The following is a 7,576-nucleotide window of genomic DNA, read 5'->3' on the forward strand; positions in this document are numbered from 1 at the left end:
GAAACTGCATTCGCGTTCATTGGGGGTCGTCCGGAATTGAATCGAAGCTGAAACGAATGGAACTCAGTTTCCGAATAATCCTCGTAGGGGGTAGTACATGTAGTATGGAGGAAAAATTGAGGTGGCCCGTTTTTTGGATATATTTTCAAATTTGTCCCTATGGATTTATGAAATTGCATTCGCGTTCATTTGGGGTCGTCTGGAAGTGAATCTTAGGTGAAACGAATGGAACTCGGTTTCCGAATAATCCTCGTAGGGGGTGCACGAGGCTTGGAGGAAAAATTGAGGCGGCCCGATTTTCGGATATCTTTTCATAATTTGTCCCTATGGATTTATGAAATTGCATTCGCGTTCATTTGGGGTCGTTCGGAAGTGAATCTTAGCTGAAATGAATGGAACTTGGTTTCCGAATAATCCTCGTAGGTGGTAGTACACGAGGTATGAAGCAAAAATTGAGGTGGCCCATTTTTTGGATTTCTTTTCATAATTTGTCCCTGTGGATTTATGAAACCGAATTCGCGTCCATTCGGGGTCGTCCGGAAGTAAATCGGAGCTGAAACGAATGGAACTCGGTTTCCGAATAATCCTCGTAGGGGGTAGTACACGAGGTATGGAGCAAAAATTGAGGTGGCCCATTTTTTGGATTTCTTTTTATAATTTGTCCCTATGGGTTTATGAAATTGCAATCGCGTTCATTGGGGGTCGTCCGGAATTGAATCGAAGCTGAAACGAATGGAACTCGGTTTCCGAAGAATCCTCGTAGGGGGGTAGTACATGTATTATGGAGCAAAAATTGAGGCGACCCATTTTTTGGATATATTTTCAAATTTGTCCCTATAGATTTATGAAATTGCATTCGCGTTCATTTGGGGCCGTCCGGAAGTGAATCTTAGCTGAAACAAATGGAACTCGGTTTCCGAATAATCCTCGTAGGGGGTAGTACAGGAGGTATGGAGCAAAAATTGAGGCGGCCCGTTTTGTGGATTTTTTTTCATAAATTGTCCCTATGGATTTATGAAATTGCATTCGCGTTCATTTGGGGCCGTCCGGAAGTGAATCTTAGCTGAAACAAATGGAACTCGGTTTCCGAATAATCCTCGTAGGGGGTAGTACAGGAGGTATGGAGCAAAAATTGAGGCGGTCCATTTTCTGGATTTCTTTTCATAATTTGTCCCTATGGATTTATAAAATTGCATTCGCGTTCATTCGGGGTCGTCCTGAAGTGAATCACACTTGAAACGAATGGAACTCGATTTCCGAATAATCCTCATAAGGGGTAGTACACGAGGTTTGGAGAAAAAATTGAGGCGGCCCATTTTTTGGATATATTTTCATAACTTGTCCCTATGGATTTATAAAATTGCATTCGCGTACATTTGGGGTAGTCTGGAAGTGAATCTTAGCTGAAACGAATGGAACTCGGTTTCCAAATAATCCTCGTAGGAGGTAGTACACGAGGTATGGAGCAAAAATTGAGGCGGCCCATTTTTTAGATTTCTTTTCATAATTTGTCCCTATGGATTTATGAAATTGCATTCGCGTTCATTGGGGGTCGTCCGGAAGTGAATCGATGCTGAAACGAATGGAACTCGGTTTCCGAATAATCCTCATAGGGGGTAGTACATGTAGTATGGAGCAAAAATTGAGGCAACCCATTTTTTGAATATATTTTCAAATTTGTCCCTATGGATTTATGAAATTGCATTCGCGTTCATTGGTGGTCGTCCGAAAGTGAATCTTAGCTGAAACGAATGGAACTCGGTTTCCGAATAATCCTCGTAGGGGTAGTACACGAGGTATGGAGCGAAAATTGTGGCGACCCATTTTTTGGATTTGTTTTTATAATTTGTCCCTATGGATTTATGAAATTGCATTCGCATCCATTCGGGGTCGTCCGGAAGTAAATCGGATCTGAAACGAATGGAACTCGGTTTCCGAATAATCCTTGTAGGGGGTAGTACATGAGGTATGGAGCAAAAATTGAGGAGGTCCGTTTTTTGGATTCCTTTTCATAATTTGTCCCTATGGATTTATGAAATTGCATTCGCGTTCATTCGGGGTCGTCCCGAAGTAAATCGGAGCTGAAACGAATGGAACTCGGTTTTCGAATAATCCTCGTAGGGGGTAGTACAGGAGGTATGGAGCAAAAATTGAGGTGGCCCGTTTTTTGGATTTCTTTTCATAATTTGTCCCTATAGATTTATGAAACTGCATTCGCGTTCATTGGGGGTCGTCCGGAATTGAATCGAAGCTGAAACGAATGGAACTCAGTTTCCGAATAATCCTCGTAGGGGGTAGTACATGTAGTATGGAGGAAAAATTGAGGTGGCCCGTTTTTTGGATATATTTTCAAATTTGTCCCTTTGGATTTATGAAATTGCATTCGCGTCCATTCGAGGTCGTCCGGAAGTGAATCGGAGCGGAAACGAATGGAACTCTGTTTCCGAATAATCCTCGTAGGGGGTAGTACACGAGGTATGGAGCAAAAACTGAGGCGGCCCATTTTTTGGATATCTTTTCATAATTTGTCCCTTTGGATTTATGAAATTGCATTCGCGTTCATTGGGGGTCGTCCGGAAGTGAATCGAAGCTGAATGAAATGGAACTCGGTTTTCGAATAATCCTCGTAGGGGGTAGTACATGTAGTATGGAGTAAAAATAGAGGCGGCCCGTTTTTTGGTTATGTTTTCAAATTTATCCCTATGGATTTATGAAATTGCATTAGCGTCCATTCGGGGTCGTCCGGAAGTGAATCGGAGTTGAAACGAATGGAACTCGGTTTCCGAATAATCCTTCTAGGGGGTAGTACACGAGGTATGGCGAAAAAATTGATGTGGCCTGTATTTTGGATATCTTTTCATAATTTGTCCCTATGGATTTATGAAATTGCATTCGCGTTCATTCGGGGTCGTCCCGAAGTAAATCGGAGCTGAAACGAATGGAACTCGGTTTTCGTATAATCCTCGTAGGGGGTAGTACAGGAGGTATGGAGCAAAAATTGAGGTGGCCCGTTTTTTGGATATTTTTTCAAATTTGTCCCTATGGATTTATGAAATTGCATTCGCGTTCATTTGGGGTCGTCTGGAAGTGAATATTAGGTGAAACGAATGGAACTCGGTTTCCGAATAATCCTCGTAGGGGGTAGTACAGGAGGTATGGAGCAAAAATTGAGGTGGCCCGTTTTTTGGGTATATTTTCAAATTTGTCCCTATAGATTTATGAAATTGCATTCGCGTTCATTTGGGGCCGTCCGGAAGTGAATCTTAGCTGAAACAAATGGAACTCGGTTTCCGAATAATCCTCGTAGGGGGTAGTACAGGAGGTATGGAGCAAAAATTGAGGTGGCCCGTTTTGTGGATTTTTTTTCATAAATTGTCCCTATGGATTTATGAAATTGCATTCGCGTTCATTTGGGGCCGTCCAGAAGTGAATCTTAGCTGAAACAAATGGAACTCGGTTTTCGAATAATCCTCGTAGGGGGTAGTACAGGAGGTATGGAGCAAAAATTGAGGCGGTCCATTTTCTGGATTTCTTTTCATAATTTGTCCCTATGGATTTATAAAATTGCATTCGCGTTCATTCGGGGTCGTCCTGAAGTGAATCACACTTGAAACGAATGGAACTCGGTTTCCGAATAATCCTCATAAGGGGTAGTACACGAGGTTTGGAGAAAAAATTGAGGCGGCCCATTTTTTGGATATATTTTCATAACTTGTCCCTATGGATTTATAAAATTGCATTCGCGTACATTTGGGGTAGTCTGGAAGTGAATCTTAGCTGAAACGAATGGAACTCGGTTTCCGAATAATCCTCGTAGGAGGTAGTACACGAGGTATGGAGCAAAAATTGAGGCGGACCATTTTTTAGATTTCTTTTCATAATTTGTCCCTATGGATTTATGAAATTGCATTCGCGTTCATTGGGGGTCGTCCGGAAGTGAATCGAAGCTGAAACGAATAGAACTCGATTTCCGAATAATCCTCGTAGGGGGTAGTACATGTAGTATGGAGCAAAAATTGAGGCAACCCATTTTTTGAATATATTTTCAAATTTGTCCCTATGGATTTATGAAATTGCATTCGCGTTCATTGGTGGTCGTCCGAAAGTGAATCTTAGCTGAAACGAATGGAACTCGGTTTCCGAATAATCCTCGTAGGGGTAGTACACGAGGTATGGAGCGAAAATTGTGGCGACCCATTTTTTGGATTTGTTTTTATAATTTGTCCCTATGGATTTATGAAATTGCATTCGCATCCATTCGGGGTCGTCCGGAAGTAAATCGGATCTGAAACGAATGGAACTCGGTTTCCGAATAATCCTTGTAGGGGGTAGTACATGAGGTATGGAGCAAAAATTGAGGAGGTCCGTTTTTTGGATTCCTTTTCATAATTTGTCCCTATGGATTTATGAAATTGCATTCGCGTCCATTCGGGGTCGTCCGGAAGTAAATCGGAACTGAAACGAATGGAACTCGGTTTCTGAATAATCCTCGTAGGGGGTAGTACACGAGGTATGGAGCAAAAATTGAGGCGGCCCGTTTTTTGGATTTCTTTTCATAATTTGTCCCTTTGGATTTATGAAATTGCATTCGCGTTCATTGGGGGTCGTCCGGAAGTGAATCGAAGCTGAATGAAATGGAACTCGGTTTTCGAATAATCCTCGTAGGGGGTAGTACATGTAGTATGGAGCAAAAATTGAGGCGACCCGTTTTTTGGTTATATTTTAAAATTTGTCCCTATGGATTTATGAAATTGCATTAGCGTCCATTCGGGGTCGTCCGGAAGTGAATCGGAGTTGAAACGAATGGAACTCGGTTTCCGAATAATCCTTCTAGGGGGTAGTACACGAGGTATGGCGAAAACATTGACGTGGCCTGTTTTTTGGATATCTTTTTATAATTTGTCCCTATGGATTTATGAAATTGCATTCGCGTTCATTCGGGGTCGTCCCGAAGTAAATCGGAGCTGAAACGAATGGAACTCGGTTTTCGAATAATCCTCGTAGGGGGTAGTACAGAAGGTATGGAGCAAAAATTGAGGTGGCCCGTTTTTTGGATTTCCTTTCATAATTTGTCCCTGTGGATTTAGGAAACTGAATTCACGTCCATTCGGGGTCGTCCGGAAGTGAATCGGAGCTGAAACGAATGGAACTCTATTTCCGAATAATCCTCGTAGGGGGTAGTACATGAGGTATTGAGCAAAAATTGAGGCGGCCCGTTTTTTGGATTTCCTTTCATAATTTGTCCTTGTGGATTTAGGAAACTGAATTCGCGTCCATTCGAGGTCGTCCGGAAGTGAATCGGAGCGGAAACGAATGGAACTCTGTTTCCGAATAATCCTCGTAGGGGGTAGTACACGAGGTATGGAGCAAAAACTGAGGCGGCCCATTTTTTGGATATCTTTTCATAATTTGTCCCTTTGGATTTATGAAATTGCATTTGCGTTCATTGGGGGTCGTCCGGAAGTGAATCTTAGGTGAAACGAATGAACTCGGTTTCCGAATAATCCTCGTAGGGGGTAGTACACGAGGTATATTGCAAAAATTGAGGCGGCCCATTTTTTGGATTTCCTTTCATAATTTGTCCCTGTGGATTTAGGAAACTGAATTCGCGTCCATTCGGGGTCGCCCGGAAGTGAATCGGAGCTGAAACGAATGGAACTCGGTTTCAGAATAATCCTCGTAGGGGGTAGTACACGAGGTATGGAGCAAAAATTGAGGCGGCCCATTTTTTGGATATCTTTTCATAATTTGTCCCTATGGATTTATGAAATTGCAGTCGCGTTCATTCGGGGTCGTCCGAAAGTGAATCAGAGGTGAAACGAATGGAACTCGGTTTCCGAATAATCCTAGTAGGGGGTACACGAGGTTTGGAGCAAAAATTGAAGCGGCCCGTTTTTTGGATATCATTTTATAATTTGTCCCCATGGATTTATGAAATTGCATTCGCGTCCGTTCGGGGTCGTCCGGAAGTAAATCGGAACTGAAATGAATGGAACTCAGTTTCCGAATTATCCTCGTATGGTGTAGTACACGAGGTATGGATCAAAAATTTAGGCGGCCTATTTTTTGGATTTCCTTTCATAATTTGCCCCTGTGGATTTAGGAAACTGAATTCGCGTCAATTCGTGGTCGTCCGGAAGTGAATCGGAGCTGAAACGAATGGAACTCGATTTCCGAATAATCCTCGTAGGGGGTAGTACACGAGGTATGGAGCAAAACTTGAGGCGGCCCGTTATTTGGATATCTTTTCATAATTTGTCCCTATGGATTTATGAAATTGCAGTCGCGTTCATTCGGGGTCGTCCGGAAGTGAATCTGAGCTGAAACGAATGGAACTCGGTTTCCGAATAATCCTCGTAGTGGGTGCACGAGGCTTGGAGCAAAAATTGAGGCGGCCCGATTTTCAGATATTTTTTCATAATTTGTCCCGATGGATTTATGAAATTGCATTCGCGTTCATTTGGGGTCGTTCGGAAGTGAATCTTAACAGAAATGAATGTAACTTGGTTTCCGAATAATCCTCGTAGGTGGTAGTACACGAGGTATGGTGCAAAAATTTAGGCGGCCCGTTTTTTGGATTTTTTTTCATAATTTGTCCCTATGGGTTTATGAAATTTCATTCGCGTTCATTGGGGGTCGTCCGGAATTGAATCGAAGCTGAAACGAATGGAACTCGGTTTCCGAATAATCCTCGTAGGGGGTAGTACACGAGGTATGGAGCAAAACTTGAGGCGGCCCGTTATTTGGATATCTTTTCATAATTTGTCCCTATGGATTTATGAAATTGCAGTCGCGTTCATTCGGGGTCGTCCAGAAGTGAATCTGAGCTGAAACGAATGGAACTCGGTTTCCGAATAATCCTCGTAGTGGGTGCACGAGGCTTGGAGCAAAAATTGAGGCGGCCCAATTTTCGGATATTTTTTCATAATTTGTCCCTATGGATTTATGAAATTGCATTCGCGTTCATTATGGGTCGTTCGGAAGTGAATCTTAACAGAAATGAATGGAACTTGGTTTCCGAATAATCCTCGTAGGTGGTAGTACACGAGGTATGGAGCAAAAATTGAGGTGGCCCGTTTTTTGGATTTTTTTCATAATTTGTCCCTATGGGTTTATGAAATTGCATTCGCGTTCATTAGGGGTCGTCCGGAATTGAATCGAAGCTGAAACGAATGGAACTCGGTTTCCGAATAATCCTCGTAGGGGGTAGTACACGAGGTATGGAGCAAAAACTGAGGCGGCCCATTTTTTGGATATCTTTTCATAATTTGTCCCTTTGGATTTATGAAATTGCATTGGCGTTCATTGGGGGTCGTCCGGAAGTGAATCGAAGCTGAATGAAATGGAACTCGGTTTTCGAATAATCCTCGTAGGGGGTAGTACATGTAGTATGGAGTAAAAATTGAGGCGACCCGTTTTTTGGTTATATTTTCAAATTTGTCCCTATGGATTTATGAAATTGCATTAGCGTCCATTCGGGGTCGTCCGGAAGTGAATCGGAGTTGAAACGAATGGAACTCGGTTTCCGAATAATCCTTCTAGGGGGTAGTACACGAGGTATGGCGAAAAAATTGAC

Source organism: Apium graveolens, unplaced genomic scaffold (genome assembly GCF_009905375.1).
Source record: "Apium graveolens cultivar Ventura unplaced genomic scaffold, ASM990537v1 ctg2931, whole genome shotgun sequence".
NCBI lineage: Eukaryota > Viridiplantae > Streptophyta > Magnoliopsida > Apiales > Apiaceae > Apium > Apium graveolens.